General features: G+C 38.7%; 1 protein-coding gene across 2 annotated transcripts in view; it reads right to left on the bottom strand.

Moving 5' to 3' along the window:
• Window positions 1–573, bottom strand: part of LOC127547655 (hydrocephalus-inducing protein homolog) — a 78817-nt gene extending 78244 nt beyond the window's left edge. For both annotated transcript variants that reach the window (XM_051974607.1, XM_051974608.1), the window contains exon 1: window positions 472–573. The gene's annotated coding sequence lies outside the window, so the exon portion shown is untranslated. The remainder of the gene's footprint in view (window positions 1–471) is intronic.
• Between the last annotated feature and the right edge of the window lie 23093 nt (window positions 574–23666).

Genomic DNA, 23666 nt, shown 5'->3' with positions numbered 1-23666 from the left:
CCCATCTGTGAAAGGGGGATAATAACAGCTTCTAGAACCAGAATTCTGAGGAATGAATGAGTTAATAAGGCACTTGGTGTGTAATAAGCAACATGTAAATGGAAGCTATTAAGAAGGGGCAGGGCGTGAATTCTGCCCCAGGCCCTCAGGGCCTGCCCTCCAGGAGCCTGCAGCCTTGCTCTCGCCCCGCTCCGGGTTCCAGGGGCCCACGGGCCGCGTGGGGTGGTCTGCAGACCCCCACCGCACCTCCCCAAAGCAATGCTAAGCGCAGAAAGAGAGGGTCAAGAACTCAGTAATAAGGGGGTAGGGTGGAAGGGAGGCAGGTTGCACACCCGCGCGCACACGCCCCGGGTCGCGGAGAAGCCCGGCAGACCCCGGCCCGTCGCCCCCGCCCCCGCCGGCTCCGGGGCCGCATGCCCATCTCTCAGCCCGGACCCCCCAGCCCCCGACCCTTCAGTAACCTGCACTCACAAGCCGCAGCGGGCGTGAAGTTCCGGGGCCGGCGGGGGCGTCTGGCCGGGGCAGGGGGCGCGCAGGGTCCCCGCTTCGCTCCCCACAGCCCCGCCGCTCCGCTGCCTGGCCCGGCGTCCGCTCTCCCCGAGCTGTTGCTTGGAGTTGCCCGGGGCAACCGTGGGCCGCGCCCATAGCCCAGCAAGCCGCGCTCTGATTGGCGGAGACGGTCGTCCGGGGCAACCGCGGGGAAGCCAAGCCCGACGTGCTCCGCCCCGCCACAGGAAACTCCTGGAGGTGGAAGCCCCTCCCGGGCACGCCCCCCACGCGCGCCACTACGCACGGAGTGCTGGGGCCGCTCTGTGTCCAGGCAAAGCCGGCGGGGCAAAGCTGAGCCTTCTCTTTGGGCCGGGCGGGACCCGACATTCCCCCCAGCTCCATTTTCCTGAGTGGGAGCTGGCAGTGAATGTCACGGGTCGCGCAGCAGAGTCTCCCGGTGAACAGATCAACCAGGTTTATTTCTATATTATTACAAGGCCCTGTGGGCAAGGACCGATGGGGGGAATGTCATCACTCCTGGTCTCCTTGAGTTTAAGTTCCCGCCTAACGCTGACATGCGTGAAATCCTCGTAAGCTACGATAATGACACTTTTCTGTAGCATTTTTAAGTTAGCAAAAGCGCCTCCCCCCCGACTCCCCTGTGAGAGAGGAAGAGCCAAGTTCCCATTTAAGAAGGAGGAAGTTGGAGCTCCGGGAGATGAAGGGATTGGCCCAGAATTGTTCCGTTATTTTTCAGTTGGGTCCGGCTCTTCGGGACCCCGTTTGGGTTTTCCTGGCAAAGATACTGGAGCGGTTGGCCATTGCCTTCTCCGGCTCGTTGACAAAGCGGAGACAGACAGGGTGGAAGTGCTTTACCCAGAGTCCCCAGCTGGGAAGCGTCTGAGGCCATGTGGGAACTCATGGAGGAGTCTTCCTGCCTCCATACCCGCCACTGCACTGCCTAGCTGGCCCTTTGCACGCCACTGGAAACCCAGAAATGTGTGGGGTGGGACTCCTGACTGCTGAGTCCCAAATGTCTTTCTCCGTAGCACGCTGCCTTTCAAGAGAGAATAGGAATGGCTTGTGTCAATGAGGCCTTTGGAACAGGCCGAGATTTGGAGGCACTCTAGGGAGGCTGGCAATGGCAAGGCTCTTGGTTCTCCGTCACATGGGCCGAGGTCTCCTCCCTTGATTGGATGGATAAGATGGCGCCTCCATCCCTCCTTTTCTTCCTCTTGCTCTTCGGGCTCACTCCTACTGATGATCCAAGGGCATCCATACCCAGGCACCTTGAACTGAACCAGAGCCAGGAGGATTCTCTTCCCCGATGGCTTTCTGTTTTAACTCATCTGGGAGAAATGGGCCCGAGGAATGATTTGTGCTTGTTCATTGTCACTGTCCTTCTCAAGTCAGATGGGTCAAGGAAGTCTAGAGAAGCCTAGGGCCTGGTCTGGGGAATTTTAGACTCTGTGCTCTTTTTAGGGTGTCAACCTCAAGTAGAAACTCATGTTGACTCCCCCAATCTCTATGTTTTGTTGTCTTTTTTATTTATTTTATTAAACATATCCCAGTTACATTTGAACCTAACTGCTAGCCTTCTGCTCTATGAGAACTAAGCTGAAGGAACATGCTTCCCACACATTAGGAGAAAGCATGTATATCTGTGATGCGTCCTGAAGTATTTCCTTTTAAAAGTGAATCTGGTTATTAGTGGCTAATAGTATTTAGTGACTGAGAGTGATCGAGTGCTGGGCTTGGAATCAGCAGATCCCCTTTGTGAGTTCAAATCCAGCCTCAGATACTTAGCTGTGTGCAAGGTAACTGTCTGCCTCAGTTTCTTCATCTGTCAAATGAATTGGAGACGGAAATAGCAAACTGCTCCAGTTTCTTTGCCAAGAAAACCCCAAAATGGGATCATAAAGAATGTGGCAGCTGAGCAACAAACTAATGGAAGTCAGGTGCAGGGGACTTCCCCTACACTTGGGGAATAGAATCTGTTAAGATTTAAGGCCATTTGCAGAGAACCCAGGTATCACTATGTCCTTTAAGGGTCCTACAGAACCCTGGGGAAAGGGTGAAAATGACACAGACCTGATATTCCAGGGGTTGGGGCCAGGATTACCAGCCTTACACTTGCTTTATACCATAATTATTATAGGATTTCACAGCATTCCTAGAAGAAGCTCACTTTCCATCTCTCTGGTTCTGATTCCTCATCTGTAAAATGAGGGGATTGGACTGGATGATCTCTAAGGTGTCTTCTAAACTGAATCCTATGATCTAGCCCTCTAAAGTCTTTACCAATTATAACATTCTAATTTCCTGATTCTAAGACCGCATTCTTACTAAAAGAGAAATAGATTCAATGAGAAGGAGCAATTTGTTCAAGGAAGGTCAGCATCCTGGTTAAGAGGTACTCCCAGGACTGAAAGTTCTGTCTTCTGCTTCCCCAGCTCCTGTTGTAGTGTCATTGTTGTTTCCCACTTGGGGCCACATTATGTCCTCTAAGGGTTTGTCAAGGCTGCTTGAGAGAGGAAGCAGCTGGCCTCCGTTCCTCCCCCCCTTCCCTATCTGCAGCTGCTACCATAAGAGAGGAGCTATGTTTGTTTTCAGTGTCTGACAGATAGGCAAATGTATTGTAGAAAAAACATTTAGATAGAAATCACAACCCACTGACTGCTAATTACAATGCTAAGAAGCAGATCAAATTGGAGAATAATTTTGTTGAAATTACATTTCCTCTTAAGATAGCTAAAGGGAAAGATTCAGAACACTCCATTTTCCCAGGCTCTTTCTGTCCCCTCTTCTTCACATTGATACTCATAACCTCTCTCTCCTTCCATTTTTCTCTGTTTTTCTCCTCTGTCTGTCTCTCTCTCTGTGTCTCTTGTTCTCTGTCTCTGTCTCTGTATCTCTGTGTCTGACTCTTGCTCTCTTTGTCTCTCATCTCTCTCTTCTTCCTTTTCCTTCTTTCTCTCTATCTTTGTTTTTCTATGTCTCTGTCTTTCCCTCTCTTTATTTCTTCTCCTCTTCCTCTTTCTTTTTCTTGTGCTTTTTCTTTTCTCTGTTTCTGTCTCTCTTTCTCTTCTTCCTCCTTTCTCTCTTCTGCTTCTGTTTCTTTTCTCTGTCTCTGTCTCTCTTTGTGTATGTGTCTGTCTCTCTCTGTCTTTGTCTCTATCTGTGTCTCTCTGTCAGTCTCTCTCTGTCTCTCCTTCTCTCTTTCTCCCTCTCTTCTTCTGTTTCTTTCTTCTTCTTTTTCTTCTTTTCTCTATCTGTTTCTGTCTCTCTGTCTTTCTGTCTGTATCTGTCTGTCTCTGTATTTCTCTTTATATGTGTCTCTCCCCTCCTTTTTTTTCTCTCTTCATTCTTCTCTTCCTCCTCTCCATCTCAATCTCTGTGTGTCTGTGTCTCTATGTTGATCTATCTATCTCTCTAAGTGTCTCTTTCTTTCTCACTCCCTCTGTGGCCCTCCTCTTCCCCTCTCCCTCCTTCTCCTCTTCCTTCTCTCTCCTCCATTGTCACCCTCCTCCTTCTCTTCCTTCTTTTTTTTCTCTCTGTCTCTCTGTATTTCTCTCTCTCTTTCCCTCTGTCCCCTCCTCCTCTATCTTCTTTTTTTCCTTCTCTCTTTTGCTTCCTTAAGTTATAAGCAGATGACTGAGCAATAAGCTATGTATAGTAAGATATATGTACAGAATTTAAATACTGACTTAAAGAAAACATCTGTTCTGGCAGCTTGGGTTCTTGCATCCTATTCCTGCTGTCCCTAGTCCAAGAACTCTTAACCTTTTTATGTCATATACCCTGCGGTAGTCTGGTGAAGTCTATGAATCCCTTCTTATTCTCTTAGTTCTGCTCCTGCCTTTCCAGACTTTAAAATGTGCCCTCTCATCCTGGAATTTCCCTTAGCACTTGGGCTCTCTTGGCCATGGAACATCTAAACAGCCTCGTGGCTTTTTCACCCTGAAATATCCCTTGGCCAGACCAGTCCCCTTTTTCTCAAAAGTAAATTCTAGGGATTTTATTTTGTAAAAGGTCCAGGCAAACCAGCCTTCGTTCTTCTTCTCTCAGCTCTGATCCTCCAATCTTCAAAAGCAAGTCCCTTGAACAGTTACTTTCATTCTCCACCACCAGCCCACCTGCCCATCAGCATCCTCCACAACTTTTTAACTCCCTTTTTCGTATGTTTTCCCCCTCATTAGAAAGTGAGCTACTTGAAGGATCCCCTAAAGTTGTAAGTTGCCATATTTTCCAAAAACATTGAACTAAGAACAAGAAATCCTGAAAGTGTCAGGGCAGGAATCACCTTTAATTTTGCTTGTATTTGTAATTGTGTGTGGCATATGAGAAACACTTGACAAATGTTTGTTACCTTCCTCTCTTTCTCAGAATAATATTTTAAATTCACAAAATAAAATACAAAAGATCACAATGAAAATCAGTTATAATGAAATGCAATTATCAAAATATTTTCTAAAAGTTCAAGGATCTTAGATTAAGTCTTAGTCCAACACAGCTTACTTTATTCTAGAGATAAGGAGTGGAGGAAAAGTAAGTTGTTTATTTTGGGGGTGGAAGGAGAGAGTGTCATTAGCTTCAGAAAAATTTAGGGCCAGAGTAATTCAGAGAGTTACTCCAATTTCTGGAAATTCTGAAACACAAAAACAAATACAAACACCACTTTAAAAGCCTAAATATAAATTTAAGTATAACTGAAGTATATGTGATACATATTTTTTAGTGCCTACTACAGATCTAAAGTCATTTTTTAGCTTAGTAACATAAAACTGTATTATGTATTTATGACTAGATCTGCTCATAAAATAACCATGCTTGGTACATTAAATTTAAAAGCACAGTTTATCCAAAAATAATTACAAATGTACTAATTGCATTTGCTTTTAAGTGTTATAAAATTTTTATAAGAATGTAGCTATAAACAAACTTGTATTTGGAGGAAGAAGACCTCAATCTCACTTTCAATGTGCATGAGAGTAGTCAAGTTTTTGGCCTCAGTTTCCTAATTTGTATAATGAAGTTGAACCTAGTTCTAAGATCTCTTCCATCTTTAAGTCTATGATTCTGTAATCCCAATGAACTCTAAGAGAATCAGACTCTTAGATTTTTACCAGATTATGAAAAGCAACTGAAAATTTAGAATTTGAAAATTCTCTGACTTCCACAGGGTGGGGATATCCCTTCACTAGGCAGATTGCTTTCTTGAAGCATAGAAAGGTTAATTGAATTCCTTAGGGTTACATAGCTATAAAGAATAAACAAAAGTCAAGATTTGAGTCAAATCTATCTGAATCAATATCTAAAACTTTCTACTACCATGTATCAATACCCTGTTGCTATGGGACTCTCTCCTTATGTGTGGTGATCAGTATCCCATACCTCCAAAAAGTGCAAGGGGGAACAGGAGAGAGGAGAGATTTCATCAGTCTCTTCGTTCTGGTCAGTCTGTTTGGGATCTTTTGACTTCCCATTTTGAGAAAGAATATGGACAATACCAACTATACTTCAAGTTACTAAAGAGAGAAAAAAGACTATGGGAAGAAGCCAGAATGAGGAGAGGTAGCAATCTCCACCATGTCTCCATCCATAGTTTGCTTATACAAGAGATTTTTGGGAATTTCTCCTTCGGGTGAGCTCTAAATTTTTTCTCTGAATTATCTTGCTCTGGATGGAAGAATTCCTTCACTCTGTATTGTCTGGCTTATATTCTCATGAGCATACTTTCTCTGATTTCTGTTTTGCTATCAACTTGAATAAATGGGTTTCTTTTCTATTTCCTGTGTGTGTTCAATATGAAATTGGTATTTGGTGAGAAGGGGGTCAAGTCTTGGATATAAAGTTTGGGATCATTCTTCCCTTTTAAGAAATAGTGATCAACAACTGTGATGGACCTGATTCTTTTCAGTAATGTGATGATTCAAGGCAATTCCAATAGACTTGGGATGGAAAATGCCATCTACATCTAGAGAAACTATGGAGATTAAATGTGGATTGAAGCATAATATTTTCACCTCTTTGTTGTTATTGTTTGTTTGCTTGGTTGTTTTTTTTTCTTTCTCATGTTTTTACCCCTTTGATCTTATTTTTCTTGCACAACACGGTCAATATGGAAATATGTTTAAAAGAATTGCACAGATTGCTTGCTGTCTTGGGAAAAGGGGAGATAAGGGAAAGAGGGAGAAAAATCTGGAACACAAAATTTTACAAAATGTTAAAATTTTTCTTTACATGTATTTGGAAAAACAATATGTTATTTGAAAAAAAGATTCAAAAATCACAAGAAAGAAAGAAAGAAAGAAAGAAAGAAAGAAAGAAAGAAAGAAAGAAAGAAAGAAAGAAAGAAAGAAAGAAAGAAAGAAGAGTTTAGCCTGAATATAATAATCTCATCCCCTAGACCAGGACTTCTTAAATTTTTTGCACTCACAATCCCTTTTCAACCAAGAAATTTTTAATGACCACGGGTATTTAGGTATATAAAAAAGGTATACAAATAAAATATTTATTGATAATAAATCATAATTTAATGACCTCCACATTCAGTTACAAGACCCCCATATGAGGTCACAAATTATAGTTTAAGAAACTGGCCCCTAGACTAACAATATTTAAAGGAGCAGATAGATATCATTCTATCCCAACATCATCTCTCTTAGAGGAGAGCTCCTGCTTTTCTACTTGCCAAGAATAAAAGTCTCCCTTGGAAAAGGGGATATGCTAACAGATGTAACTATTCAGTTCTCCCTGGAAGTTACACAAACTAGAAAGCTTTGCTACAATGGTGAACAGATGATATTGTGTTTTCTAGACTTTGTGTTCTCCATAAGATCAATAAGATGCAGACAGTGCTCAGCAGGAGCTGATGAGAGCCAGCAGTTCTGGAGTAATCTGGGATCCTGAGGGAAGGGGACCCTTGCATGGCACAGGAAATCTGAGATTTCTTTAGACCAGGATTTCTTAACCTTGATGTATCATGGACCCACTTGGTTTTAACAGAACAATGGTTTTAAATGCATCAAGAAAAACATAAGATTAGAAAGGAAACTATTTGTATTGAAATGATTATCAAAATAGTTTTAGAAAATAAATCCAAAGTTGTGGTATATGATTGTGGTGGAATATTACTGTGTTATAACAAATAAGCTCAGGGCAACTTGTTGGTGTAGTGGATAGAGCACCAGTCCTGAAATCAGGAGGATCTGAGTTCAAATCTGACCTCAGACACTTAATACTTCCTGGCTGTGTGATCTGGACAAGTAATTTAATCCCAATTGCCTCAGCAAAAACAAACAAACAAAAACAAATGAATGAATGGATATAGATAAATAAATAAATTCAACAATCATAGGAAAATATGGAAAGACTTACATGAAACAATGAAGAATGAAAGAATCAGAACCAAGAAAATACTGTATATAGTTATAACATTATTATTTTAAGAATGACTTTGATTGAATAAGTTATTTTGTCTATTATAAATACCCAAATTAACTATGAAGAACAAGTGAAGATGCTATCAACATCCAGAAAAAGAAGTGATAAATAGAAGTATGAATGGAATAATTTTTTTTATATTTGTATATATCTAATGGTAGCCAATTCTAGGGGTGGAGGGAAGATAAAAAGGAGAAATAAAAGAAATTTACATGAAAAAGAGTTCATACGTGCCAGATTATGAACTCCTACTCTATAAAGTTCCATTTTCCTGTAACCCTGAAGAGCTGAGTACTCATTTCTGAGAGGAAAAAAATCCATGTTGCTATCTGAAAATCCACTAATGACAGCTTCATAAGTAGGGTGAGACCAATGGCAAATCAGACCTATTCCTTCACATCCTTTTATATCTCAACCTCCCTCCTCTATCATTTCATATCCAGATGAAATCAAGTTAAAATGTATAGGAGAGATACTACCAAGAGTAGAAAATTCAATTAAATAATTCAATAAATATTTATTAAACACTTGCTGTGTGTCAATCATTGTTCTAAGCCTCAAGAACACAAATAAATTTAAAAAAAAAAAAGCAATTTCTTCCCTCCAGGAGTTTATACTCTCACAAGGGAAAACAATCCCAAGAAAGCTGAAACCACCCAACAAAAACACAAGAGTATGATGGGTGAGAGCAGAAAGACGGGGAAAGCATGTGGTTCCCTCCTCCTTGGCTCAACATTCTGTGGACTGATTGTGTGTATTTTGTTCCTGTTCAGTCATTTCAGCTGGTCTGAGTCTTCAGGACCACATTGGGTTTTATTACAAAGATTCTGGAGAGGTCCGATATTTCCTTCTCCAGCTTGTTTGACAGATGGGCAAACTGAGGCAAACCAGATTAAGTGACTTGCCCAGGATCACACAGCTAGTAAGTATCTGAGGCTGGATTTCAACTCAGGAAGATGAGTCTTCCCAAATCCAGGTCTGGTGCTCTGTGCACCGTTCTACCTTGCTGCCCTGATAATTCTATGTATATAAACCTGCCTTCTTTCCACAACCTTCCCTCCATCCCTGCACCGCATTTTTCCTTAGGCACTGCTTGGACATCAGGAGTTCAGTATGTGTTTGTGTGTGTGGGCTAACAAGCCTCTGGGGAATGTGTCCTGGGTATGATTCCAGATGAGAGACAAGTGGCAAATGAGCTGCCAGTCATCTGTCAAGCGCTCAGGGCTCCTTCCATCCCAGCCAAAGTCCTTTGCTACCTGGAAGGATTTTTAGAAATATCTTGAAGTGAAAGACCAAGAATACAATCCAGTCCTGATGCTGCAGCCACTTCCAGAGGGATTATTTACACAAGACATAGACAGCCCTAAATAAGCATCACATTAAGAGACATAGTAAGAAAAGTGGGGATGGGAAGACAATTTCTCTCCCCCACATCATACACACATGCATATATCCTTTTTTTGGTTTTTTGTTTTTGTTTTTGTTTTTTTAAATGTAATTCATCTAATTCTATGTTCATTCACAAAGGCCTGGGGGCAGAATAAAATATAGGCTGACCCCTATTGTTAAAAAAAAAATTATCACTTTCCCTCTAACCCATGATTAAGACAAACCAGATATGCTCTCCAGTCCGATGCAACAAGCATTTATTAACATTAGCAGGCAGTATTAGCACTCCTATTCTCAAAGGAAGAGGCCCATGTTACGGAGCCTTTGGCTATGTTCCCATGATAACGCTTTTTAATTACAAAATGTTTTCTTTGCTTCTCCTGAATATTCCTAAGAATTTCAGTGACTCGGGAGTGGAGGGTGAGCTGTAACCTGCCTGGTCAGATGAAGAGGTTGGAGTCTGAAAAAGTACCACCCGTGGTGCTGCTGGCACAGTCATTATGTTTATTCTCCCCTACACTCACCCACCTTTTCCATTTTGCAGCTTTCTTCTTCCTCTGTCTATCAATTGTTTATATTTATTCAATTTATAAATGTGGGTTCTTTCCCATAGGGCATCAAACCTCAGCCAAACAATTAAAAATCCAATTAAAATGTTCTTAAAGTCATAGGAACAACAGGGCCATAGGAGATGTATTTAATTACCCATTAGTTTATATTGGCAAAGTTAGGGGAGGCAGGGTGGGAATGGATCTTAGTATCATGCCTTGATGATCACTCAGTCTCAGCAGGGATGTCAGTAGGAGAGGAGAGTTTGAAAGATTTCAAAATCCCTTCTTAGGTTTCTTCAAAGTGTAATTCTGGACAGAGGGGGGTAGAACCACGTAAGTTGCTCTTATCTGTCAAAAGAACTACAGTGGAAGAAATAGGGATGTTGCAGAGAAAACCACTAGATTTGAAGTCAGAAGATAAATCCAGATCCAAAAATGATTTTACCCTTTCTCAGGAGAGTTTAACTTGATGATCTGTAAAGTTCTTTCTAGCTCTTAACCCTATAACTAAATTAGGATAGGGAGAAGGACATTATAGAGCTTCAGAGCTTATCCATCTGTAGTCCCTGGTATAGTCTTATAGATAATCTGTTTCCATAAGCAACTAAAATGTCCCTGAAGTTCCAATGCTTAACGTAAAAGAAAATTACATAGTTCAAGTCACTAAGGATTCTAAGTATCAGAAGGGATACCCCTGAGCCTTTGTTTATCTGAAGAGCTACAAGGATTAAAAATGGAGACAATTCCCCTTAGATTAAAGGTCAGGGGAGAGGGGACGGAATAGCCTTAAGTTTATAGAGCACACATGTCAAAGATGTAACTAACAGGTTTTTATTACTGAAAATCCTTTTCCCCCCATTTGGAGGGGGAAAGGAGTGCTCAATAAATTTCCCTTACATGGTGTAATCCCTTTGTCAGAATCTTTGTAGAGTCATGAATCTATCCTTGACCTCCAGCTAATCTGGAAATACTATTAAGGACACTAATGGGAAAATGGGAACTGCTGCTGTACCCAAAGTCATGGTGCTAGCACATTAAAGTGAAGATATTAAGTCCTGTTTCTTCTACCCTTTGAAGCCCAAAAGAATCTCCCTTAATCAAGAGAGTAGGAAAACAGACCAAACCAGGACTGAATCTGACACTTCTTTCCCCCTCCCTCCAAAGTAGGCAATTCTTCCTTAGTTTGTTCAATAGGACTCTATGCTCACTGTACTTTTTCAAATTATCTTTATTGACTTGATAATTTAAAATGATCCTTGGGGCATAATTATTTCTTCAGCTTATCTGAACATGGTTCTTAAGCATTCCGGTTCAAAAGCTTTTTCAGACTTTGTCTAATTTCTTTTGATTGATTGATTAAGATCTATCATCACCTATTTAAGGTGCCAGAGCTAAAACAGAATGTTTTTTTCCTCTACTTGTATGAATAGACTCTATAACAGAAGGGACTGGAGTCAGAAAAAATAAGACAAGAAAATCAATAGAAGACTATTGCAATAGTCTAGTTTGGAGCTGATGATGTCATTGTTTCATAAAATCATATGATCATAATTCTAGGATTAGAAATGACCTCATAAATCTGTTAGTACAACCTTTCATTTTATAACTAAATAAACTAAAATTCGGGGTGTTAAATGATGGATTTCCCCTCCAACTAACCCATAAACTCTTTATGGGCAGGGAACATATTTTAACTCTTTTTGGATTCTACATAGCTCCTGGCATCATGTCTTATACATAGGAGACCCTCAGTAAACATTGGCTGATGGATTATTGTACTCAATCATTTTCCAGGCTCCTTCCAAAAGAGTAGAGTACATAAATTCTAAATAAACAGCATCACAGAAACATAAAGTCATGTTTCTTTTAAATTATTCTTTGTTATTATTATTATTCGTTAAAATATCTCCTTTGTAGCTGTCTTTATATTAGGTCTTAGAAATAGACAATACCAAAAAAGGAATCTTCACCTCAAGTTTGCTATCCATTGGCAGGAGTAAGGGAAAAGTATACATATACAGATAAGTAGATGCAAAGCATTTACAAAATAAATACAGAATGATTTCAGTGATCCTGATAGAAAGCATTCACAATTGGGGAAATAAAGAAAGGTCCCCTGTGGGAGAGGATGGAGGAAAAATAGAAGAGAGCTCATCTATTCCACCTCTTTCGTTTCAAGATGAGGAAATAGAGACTCAGACAATTTAAATGGCTTGCCCAAGATGATGATAAATCCTAGAATCAAGATTTAAACCTAGATCCTCTGATACCAAATCTACTGTTCTTCCCATTATATCACCCTGTTTCAATGGCCATGAATCAACAAATGGCATGGTAAGTTACTGTCTTATTAAATTGTAAAATATTATATAAATGTACCGTTATAGCAATGGTCACTTCCACTAACATCCTATTTAAGTGCTCATATTGGGTCATGGAGGTGACAGATAGGTCCTTAAGCTCCAACAAGCAGCACCTAAGTAATGCCCTTCTATTCAGTCTATTCCTGCAGATTTTCCCTTCTCTTATCTCTACTTTTTAGCTTATCTTCAGTTTTCCCTTACCTAGTAAATGCTTCCATAATGGCTATAAACATGCCCCAGTCTCCCCCATCCTCAGAAACCTCCTCACTTAATCCATCCATCTCCGCTTTAATCATCCCTTAACTCTTCCCTTTTGTGCCTAAATTCCTTGGGGCCATCTAAAATAGGTATTTCCACTTCCTCTCCTCTTCATAACTTGGCAGTCTCATTTCTTACCTCACTATTCAACTGGAACTGCTCCCTCCAGGGAGCTCTTAATTGCCAAATCTAATGACCTTTTTAGTCCTAATCCTTCGTGACATCCCTATGAAGGAAGACTCCCCCAGTAGATAATTTTCTGTCTGTCTATTCCTAAGCTAATAGTGGATAGAGCAAAAGACCTAGAGTCAAAAAGTTTCATTTTCCTGAATTCAAATCCAGCCTCAGACACTTATTAGCTACGTGACCTTGGGCAAGTCACTTAACCCTATTTACCTCAGTTTCCTCATCTGTGAAAAGAGCTGGAGAAGGAAATGGAAAATGACTCCTGTATCTTCACTAAGAAAACTCAAATAGGATCACAAAAAATTGGACACAAATGAAATGACTGAACAACAAACAACAATAACCTCTCTCCTGACCTCTGATCTTGCATTCATAACCGCCTATCAGACACACCAAACTGGATGTCCCATAGATATCCAAAATTCAACATATTTAAAACTGAACTCATGTTTTTCCCACTTTCTAACTTCTCTATTCCTGTAGAAAATGTCATCATCTGCCCAGTCACCTCGTTCAAAAACTAAGAATCAACTGTTCACTGCCTCTCATTTCCTAAATATAATTTATTGCCAGGTCTTGTCAATTCTGCCTTTGTTCCCTTCTCTCTTCTGATACTGTCACTGTCTTGATGCACCTCATTACCTCATGTCTGAACTGCTGCAACATCCTGCCAGTTGGTCTCCCTGAGTCAAGTATCTTCCCACTCCAGTCCATCCTCCACTCATCTGTCAAAGTGATTATTCTAAAGCAGTTTTGACTATATTATTCTCTAATCAATAAGCCCCAATGACTTCCTACTAGCTCTAAGATCAAACATAAAACCCTCTGGGGCATTCAAAGACTTTTATAACCTGGCCTCTTGCTAGGTTTCCAATCTCATTATACCTTCCTTTCTTCTACATACTCTCTAATCTAGAGACATTGACTTCCTTGCTGTTCCTCACACAAGATCCTTCATCTCCTAATTCTGAACATTTTTACTGACTTTCCCCCATGCTTGTAATGCCTCTCCTTCCTTATTTCCATCTCTTAGTTTCCCTAGCTTCCTTCAAACTCAGCCAAAATCCCACCATCTTCAAGAAGGCTTTTCTAGTGCCCCTTTTCCTTAGTACCATCCCTCTGAGATGATCTCCAATTTATCCTGTACATGTGTCATAAAGAGTTGGAAATGACGGATCAACTGAACAACAACAAATATCATATTTGTACACAATTGCTGTCACATTAAATTGGTAATTACCAGAATTTCTTACCAGAAGTGGTAAGATGGAGTCACAATATGAAATAAATTTGGGAGAGCATAATTTAAAAATATATAGTATAATAGAGATTCAGTTTGTGACATAAAGAAATACCAGAGCCATCTATCACTGGTAATAGAGATTTTATATTTATTATATAGATAGCACACAAGCTCAAACAAATACAACTAGGCAAGACAGAGTCATAAATGAATAAGCAACTTGCTTTAGGAGGACATGACTTTTAAATTCTCGGGTGAGAGGAGGCAGGATGTCAGAGTAAGGGGAGAGATCCGGAAGGAGTTGGGGAGAGGTCTGGGAGGGCTCAAGGAAGAGTCAGGTATGGCTGACCAGGTCCCCAGATTGTCTAAAGATATGCTAATCAAGAGATTCTCAAAGAGGATGAGCTAATTAAGAGTTTCAGCCTCAAATCATCATGTTCTCTTCTCTAGACCTTGAGGTCCCTTGAAAGCAAGTATTGGATTTTAGGGTTGTTGTTTCATTGTATTCTCAACCCTTAGCATGGTGTTTGGCACATAGTAAAGTCTTAATAATTGCTTAATAATTGGTTGATTAATTATGAGCTTGTGGGTTGTTTATGAGTTCTTTATGTTAAAAAATTAGAAAGGATCATCACTAAAGGGATGCTCATTAGGGAATGATTTTTGTTTTTTTAAGCAATTTATAAAGTCATCTTCTTAGGCATAAGCAAATTTCTATCTGCATTTGTAAAAGAATATTATCCATATCCATGAAATCACAGATAATTCCCACATATTGCTGGGGCATCTGGAATATAGGGAAAAGCCTTGAATTTGGAGTAAAAAAAAAAACTGACTTCATTTCTCAGTTTTACCACTAACTCTCTGGTGATTTTGGACAAGATTTACCCTTTATCACCCTCAGTTCCTCCATCTAAAAAAACCCCAAAACATTGGACTAAATGATCTCTAAGGTTCCTTTCAACTCTAACATTATGACTTTCTGTTGTGATTAATATAGTTATTATCACTAACACTTTACAGATAAGGAAACCAGGTTCAGATAAGTAAAATTACTTGCACAGTGTTACCTAGCTAATGAGCCAGTGTTACCTGCTAAAACCAGGATTTAAAATCAGATCTATTGATTCTAAAGTTATGCCATAGTTCTCTTTTATTGTCCTGACTCAGTTTCCCTATGAGAACCCTCATTCTTAGTTTATATTCAAAGTAAATATAATTGTTTTGTTCAGTAATTTGTGCTCACCAATCCAATCCAATAAACATTTTATTGGCATTAGCAGGAAGTATTAGCATTCCTTTTCTCTAGGGAAGAGGATGTTATAGAGCCTTTGCCTATGTTCCTAAGTTTCAGAAAGAGACTGGGGATGGACTGGGGTAGAGGGTGAGCTTTATAAAAGCTAACTGATGTTAACTGGTTAAAGGGACCTTTAGTCAATAGTGCTTAACATTGGGGAAGGAGAGACATCTATATTAGCTTAAACTAATAGCTTTGGAGAGGAAGGAAGGAAGCAAGGAAAGAAGAAAGGAAGGAAGGAAAGAAGAAAGGGAAAGGAAGGAAGGGAAAGGAAGGAAGAAAGGAAGAAAGGGAGGGAGAGGGAGGAAAGAAGTGAAGGAGGGAAAAGGAAGGGAGAGAGGAAGAGAAGGAAAGGAGGGAAAGAGAAAATAAAAGAAGGAAAGGTTTTACAAATACTACATCATTTGATCCTCACAATAATCTGGGAGGTAGATGCTATAATGACTTCCATTTTATTGTTAAAGAAACTGAGATAAGGAAAGAATGCAGTTGTAGAAAACCACTGTACAAAGACAGGATTGGGAAAGTTGGGTAAGAGAAACAACCAGTTTAATTGGAATGGAGAATGCAAAAAGGGGTGCAAGCTCATAAAAGATAAGAAAACTAGGGAGGAAGAGGTTGCAGATGGCTTTAAATGCCACATTGAGAGCTTACATTTTCTCTTCTTGACATCAGGGGCCACTGAAGATCCTTGAGGAGGAGGAGGAGGACAGCAGATCTGTATTATCCTAATGTCTACCTACAGTTATCCGAGACAAGTATTATTGGGAATATTCCTGGCCTAGTTGTTTGGTAAGGAAATGGAGCCATATATTTCTTTGTTCACTTCAGTCTCATCAGAGTCAGTCAATAAATACTATATAACTTACAAAAAGACCACAGTCTCTTATTAAAACGTCCTTACTTGATCCTATTTCACAATATTCTTAAGTTCAAAATGCAGTAACACTGTTGGGGACTGGCCATTGATTTCTTTCTGAGACTGAACCTATTTCACACTTTCCCTTTATGTCCCACAGCATGACTGGTCCCTTTTACCCTAAATTCTTCCAGAGCAATTGACGTGTTCCTTCTTTCCTGGCTGTAGATTCCTTTCATCCCTTTAAGCCTTCTCTGCTAAGGTAATAAACATTTATCTCAAGGCCCCTTCTTCAGGTGTCAATATTCAGCTAGAAGTATTTTTTTTCTACTTCTAGAAACTAAAAAAGCTGAAAAGGAATTGGCAAATCTCATCTCCCAAGTGAGCTGGGGTTAGTTTGAAGCTGCTGAAATATTGAATGAAAATGAGATTAATTTAGACAAGCCCCAGGCATTATCAAAATCCTTCAGACTGTCTCAGGAAGGAAATGGAGCTCTCTAGCTTTCTCCCTCCCTTGAATCCAATCTCTTTCAAGTAAGATGCTGCTCAAGCTCTCACAAACCTAACTCCCCATTGAGGGGAGGACATATCTGCCCACAGATGAGATAGCATATACACTCCTGCATACTCTTGCACACAGAGCTTAGGGCTTAGGGACATAGAACTACTGACTTCCGGGCTTTGTATCTGGAAAGGATCTTAGAAATCTTCTGTATCAGCCTTAAAGAAAGGATTGAATTAGTTTGTTAATAATTAAACAAGTGATTGTTAATCTACCAATATACTCACCTCAATGTTTTTGCCAAGCTCTAATTATAAAATAAATCCCCGACATCTGTTTTAGTGCAAAGTGATTTGCATTTTAGCCCCATTTTACCCTTTAGAAAATTGAGATTGGATAAGATCAAGTGTTTTCCTTGCCTAACTAGCACAGCTAGTAAGTGTCTGAAGCAGGATTCAAACTTACAAATTGGTCATAGTGAGAGAGAGATTTTTGAGTTCTAATCCTGCCTTAGTCACTTACTAGCTGTGTGATCTCAAGCAAGCCATTTAAACTCAAATCTCTTCAATTTCTTAAAGTGTAATATCTAGAGAACTTACTTCACAGGAGTGTTATGAGGATTAAAGGAAATATCTAAAATCTCTTCTAGTCCATAATCTGTGATTATATGGCCTTCCTCTTTTCAGGGAGCACTCCACTTGGCCATATATTCTGAATTTTAGTGCTATGCTAGGCAGTGCTATGAATGTATACCATACTAAAATGTTTTCATGGAAAGCACTCTGAGCTGGAAGTCAGGAATCCTGGGCTCTGCCACTAAATCCATAACTCAGTATCATCATCATCAGCAGCAGCAGCAGCAGCAGCAGCAGCAGCAGCAGCAATTATATAATGCTTTAAGGTTGACAGAACACTTTAAAATATCTCATTTGATTCTCACAACAAGCCTGGGGTTCAGGGACCATTATTATCCCTGTTTTACAGATGAGAAAACTGAGGTGTACAGAAGTAAAGTGACTTGCTCAGGATCACAGAACTGGTGTGTCTAAGGCTAGATTTTAATTCTCTTCCTCTTCCAGATCTAGCATTGTGTCCACTGAACTACTAACTAACTTCATCTGAGCCAGTTTTGTTAATTCTCCTATCTAGATTTTGATTTCCTCATCAATAAAATGGGGGAATTGAACTAGCTGATCCTTAAGATTCCTTTCTGGAACGTGATGGCTCCATGCTGCTGTTAATTCTCCTTTCTAGGTCTTGATTTTCCCATCAATAAAATGGGGGAATTGGAGTAATTGATCCCTAAAATTCCTTCTGGGACATGACAGCCCCATGTTGCTACTAACAATCTTGAGGGAGAAAGAAGACTAACATACATTAAAAAAAAAAAACTACTAGCTAGTGACAAAGAACAAATTATAATATTTTATAACATGAATATAAACATAGAATAGACAATTAAGTCAGAATTAGGAGAGATTTTAAATAGTTGGGGTTATCAAGGAGGTTTTGAGAAGAAAGGGCTTTATAAAGGCAGAAGGTAGGATCTTAAAAGGCAAGGACTGTTTCTTTTGCATATTGCATCCCTAGCACCCAGCATAGTGTTGTCTAGATATTAGGTGCTTGATAAATGCTTGTTGAATCAGGCTTGGAGTACTAGAATGGTTTAACTTAGCAGAATAGAGTTTGATCCCCTGGGATCACTCCTACATAAATATTAACAATAAATAATTGTGGTAAAGAAGCTAGAGTTTCCAGTGTAAACCATCTGCCAGAGAATGACAAAAGCATATGATGTCTGAGCTGAAAGTGATCTTAGAGGTCGTCCTGTTCAATCTCTTCATAGTATAGTTGAGGATATGGAATCCTAGAAATGGGAAGTTCATAATGATGAGTTACTAATAACAGAACTTTGACTAGAATGAAGGTTTCTTGAATCTTTAGTCCAATACTATTTATACAACCCATGGTATGTTAGTACTGACATATTCATCTTTTTATTTCACCTAAGTAGCCAGAAAGAGAACATAAATAACCTCAGTTTACATGTGGAAAGGAAAAAAGGTTAATAGCTAAACAAAGAAAATGGTTTTCCAGTGGGGAACCTACAACATATACATGGATCATAGTTTCCAGGTCAAACACCCCACCATATTTCTTCTTTTTAAAGAACACTTCATCATCAGGATGGGACCTGATAAGAGATTGCCTGAGAACTCTGACAGAACTAAATAATAGAATAGTAGAGCTGCTAATAATTTATTGAACATGCCTACCGTACTGAATATCATGGAATACCATGTCTATCCTCTAAATTCAATAATAGGTCCTAGCCAATAGTAACCCCAAGAATGATTGCTTTACTTCATTAATAGAAAAAATAGTTAAGAAAAGTCATTAAGAACAGACTCATCAGGAATCAAGATAAATTAAAGATACTAAGAGGAAAAGATTCCATCACTGAGTGCTTCTGTTTGACATAACAGGAAGGCAACAAACCTGATTTTTAAAAATTATACTATTGGTTTCTGGGTCAGAAAAACTCTGTGCACACACACACACACACACACACATACACACACACACACACACACACACACACACATTCTCTCTGTCCTTCCCTGTCTCTCTTTTCCTCCTCTCTCTCTCCCTTTTCCTCTTTCTCTTCCTCTCTCTCTCTCCCTCTCCTTCTCCTTCTAGGAACTTGGATCCCAGTTCCACCTTTTACTAACTGGGAAAATCACTGCAACTTTTCAAAACTCAATTCCATTATCTGTAAAATGGGAATAATAATGCTTTTATTACCCAGGTCTCAGAGCTACCAAGAATAATAAATGAAATAATAATAATAATAGCTAGCATTTATATAGCTCTTTAAGATCTGATAAGCACTTTAAAGTTGTTTCATTTTGATCTCACAACAACCTGTAAGATATGTCCTATTATTTTCTCCACTAATTGTCTGATACAGGATTTGAACTCAGGTCTTCCTGAATTCATAACCAGTACTCCATGTACTACATCACCTAACTTCTTGGTACTATATAAACACAAGTTACTATCTTCATCATTATTATCAGCATCATTTGCTTAATGAAAGAAAAACAAGTTACCTTTTGTCAGAACAAAAATAAGGAGTGCAAATTCAAGGGCAGCACACTTCCTCTTTTCACCCAAATCCTATGGGGTGTGCCCATGTACATGATCTCATTAAAAGACCAGAAGAACAGATGGAAACATCAAAGGGGTTAATGCCACTAGTACATGACCCAGTCTGATTTGATCCCAGTGCTAACCATGCTGGAAATGATTATGACATTGGAATCAGAGAACTCTGACTTCAGGTGGGGAATAAGTAGCCAAAAACCATTTGAAGCATCTGTAAGTACAATGTGTTATATAAGAAAAGTAAATCATATCAGAAATAGATTTTCTTAAAAAGAAAATGGGAACAGAGAAAGTAGAGTAGATAGCGGAATAATCAAATAATAAAATCTCATTTATCTGCCATTGAGTGCCAGAAATAATGGCAGAAAATATTTTAAAAAGACCACCCCCTAAAAATATCTAAACTGTTCCCTGTCAGTAATGCCATCAATATTAGAAAGCTGGTTGAACATAAAGGAGGAAGAATAGAAAGGAAACAAAGCCTCATTAATAATAAACCTAAAATTAAGAGGAGCTTGCTCTAGCCATATTTACTTATATCCAAAGATAATTGCATCTATTCAAGAACAATGTGCTTGAGTGCATATGTGCACACACTTTGCATAAAGTTTTATATTGCTTTTTAACAAGTCCCACTGGCAAGGCTTTTATGGGCTTGAGTCTCTTCTTCACATATGGAAGCCTGGGGACCTGGACCCCAACAGTACCTTTTATTAGCTGGAAAAGTCACTGAAACCTTTCAGGTACTCAATTCCACAATCCACTAACATTTGTTAAATGCTTCTTATATGCAACATACTATGCCAAGTACAATCCGAAACGCTAACATTTGGAATTTAAATATACAATCCTTTGCCTTCAAGAAACTTCCTGTCTAATAACATAGATAAGACATGTGTGCAAATAATTATTACATAATATAAAATAGAATGAATGTATACCTGAAGTTTAATTTAAGAATTTATAACTCTATGGTTATATGCCCAAGTGATGACCCTACTAAAATTTTTGTTAATCCTACAAGGACACAATAGAGATTTGTTGTATTTATTATTCACATGCTTTTAATTAAGTGATCACATATAATCCCAGAACAGATGGAATCACAATTCATATTCAGTGATATTTTTTCCATATCAGGAGTTTTGTACAAGAAGACTTGAATAAAAGAAAAAGAATGAAGGAAAAGAAAATGAAAACAGTATGCTTCAGTCTATATTCAAACAATGTCATTCCTTTCTCTGAAGTGTGCTTTATTATGAGTCCTTTATATTATATTGCAGAGAATAGTTAAGTCATTCACCATTCTTCATAGTACAACATTGCAATTGTTGTGTACTATGTTCTCTTGGTTCTGCTCACTTCACTTTGCATCAGTTCACATAAGTCTTTCTAGGTTTTTCTGCTTGTCATTTCTCATAGCACAATAATATTCTATCACAATTTTATACCACAATCACAACATAGTATTTTCACATTTATTGTTGTTATTGTTTGCTTACTTGTTTTTTCTCTCATTTTTTTCTCTCATTTTTAATCTGATTTTTCTTATGCTGCATGATAAATGTGGAAATATGTTTAGAAAGGCACAAATTGGATTACTTGCTGTTTAGGGGAGGGGAGGGAAGAGAAAGAGAGAGGGAAGAAAATATGAACACAAGGTTTTACAAGGATGGATGTTGAAAACGATCTTTTTATTTTGAAAAATAAAAAGCTAATATTAAAAATATATACTACAGCTTGTTTAACTATTTCCCAATTGAAGGATATCAATTCAATTTCCAATTTTTACTCATCACAAGAAGAATTGCTATAAATATTTTTGTACAAATAGGTCCTTGTTCTTTTTTTTTTTTTTGGTTGCAAGGCAATCAGAGTTAAGTAATTTTCCCCAGGCCATATAGTTAGCAAGTATCAAGTGTCTGACTCCAGGACCCATAATTTACTGTACTATCTAGCTGTCCCTTGCCTTTTATTGTTTATCATTGGGATATAGAGCTAGTAGTGACATTGCTGGATCAAAGGGTATGCACAGTTTTATAGCCCTTTAGGTATAGTTCCAAAATGCTCTCCACAATAATATGTGCAATGATTTTAACAAATCATACATATATGCTTTCTTTCTCTGCTTACTAACTCTTATTTCTCTCTCAACAATGAACCTCCATATTTATGTAAATAAAGAATAAGGCCAGGGAATGGAATCAATTTCCAACCCAGAAAAGATCATTTCAGGCCATATAAAACTTAATTCTTCACTTTCACTCATTACAAAGTCCCCCCGAGTTGCTAACAATTCAATATTCATAAATATGCAACAGCAGAATTCATTTCATTTAATAATGAATCCAAAAACTTATCCAAGTCTTTGCTTGCATTCATTCTCAGAGCCTTGCAGTTGCCACATCTTCATCTGCTGGGTATCAATTCTTTTGTAATCCTTTGTCTGATGAGAGGCAAGTGATGACTTGATGATCTTTTCTCCCTCTCCTTTTAAGCCCTCTGTCCAAGTAAAGTAGGACCATATTCATAGTTCAGAACCTTGGACAATTCCTACAGGCTTCTCCATTTAAAGGACCTAAACAGGATTTTCAACAACTCAGGTACTTTTAAAAGTTAATAACTTGGGTTGTAGATACAAGAACAGTTTGTGAAAAGAATTTTAGGGCAAATCTATTAAAGCTTGGGTGCTTTATTACGCAGAAGTACATAATGTATTCTTATTCAGATCGTGTGACAAATGAATAATGGGAAATATAGGCAAGAAAGTAATGTTTTTGATGATAAATAAAAGTAAAACCCATAACCACGAGCAAAAAGAAAATTCAATCTGCCATCAAATATTATTTAAGACAATTTCTGTGTTCTGTCTGAAACCTAAGTTTTTGAAATTTTAAAAGGTAAAAATTTTAAAACTACAGAAATACTTTGTCTGATACCTGGCTTTGTCTATGGATTTTTTGAAGGTCAGAAGTTGAGGTGCCTATGTGAGGGAGGGGACAAGAAGGACAAGAAGTACATCTATTTGTGATGTTCCACCTTTTCTTCGCATCCTCTTCCTTGTCTCTTTTCTTTTTCTTTTGTCTTTTCACTTATCTCTGCCCTTAACCTTGCATTACATGGTGTAGGAAATAATTTACTGATACATGGCTTTGAAACTTAAGAAAAGAATGTTACAAAAACCATTTCATGTCATAGGAATCTGCAGTAATATTCCTAGGTGGGGCCAATGGCTGCCAGGGAGAAGAAATAGAAGGATGCCTGAAATTCCCAGTTCCCTCGTGGCTTTGTAAATGCCCTCTGTTGCTTCAGTTTCCATACTTGCACCATCAGTGAATGTCTATTGTTCTCACTGTAAATATGGTTACAACACAGGCTGTAAAATGAGCAGATTTTTTCCCCCATCTCTTCCTATAGCCCAAAGCAGTAATGAACGTATTCAGGGTCTGCAGTAAAGGAGCATTTCATTGCCATGGAGATAAGTATGTCTATTGAGGTTAGGATAGAAAAACAAATAAATATGAAATTGTGTTCTCTTTTGAAAAAGTAATTTTCTTTAAGGAAATGCCAGTGATTTGGTTATTGGTTATTTGATTATTGTAAAAAAAATGACAAGAAATACAAAATAGTCTAAGGATAAATATAAGGACAATATATTGCAGATATGACTTTATGTCACAATGATCCACTATGACAGTCCTAGCTTGAGGCAATGTCTTTAAGGAGAGGGAATAGAAATAGTTTCTTCATCACCTGTGGGTTTGGGATTATCAGTGCTGTGTCCACATCTTATACCTCTTGAGTTCCTGTTTCTACATAATAAGAAACCAGGAAGTAAAAATGGGGAAAGGCAAACAGGATACATTCCACTTGAACTTGGTTCAAGGAGCAAGATGAGCACAGATCCATCCATGG

The sequence above is a fragment of the Antechinus flavipes genome, chromosome 2 (genome assembly GCF_016432865.1).
Source record: "Antechinus flavipes isolate AdamAnt ecotype Samford, QLD, Australia chromosome 2, AdamAnt_v2, whole genome shotgun sequence".
Classification (NCBI taxonomy): domain Eukaryota; kingdom Metazoa; phylum Chordata; class Mammalia; order Dasyuromorphia; family Dasyuridae; genus Antechinus; species Antechinus flavipes.
This window is presented reverse-complemented; position numbering and strand designations above follow the sequence as displayed.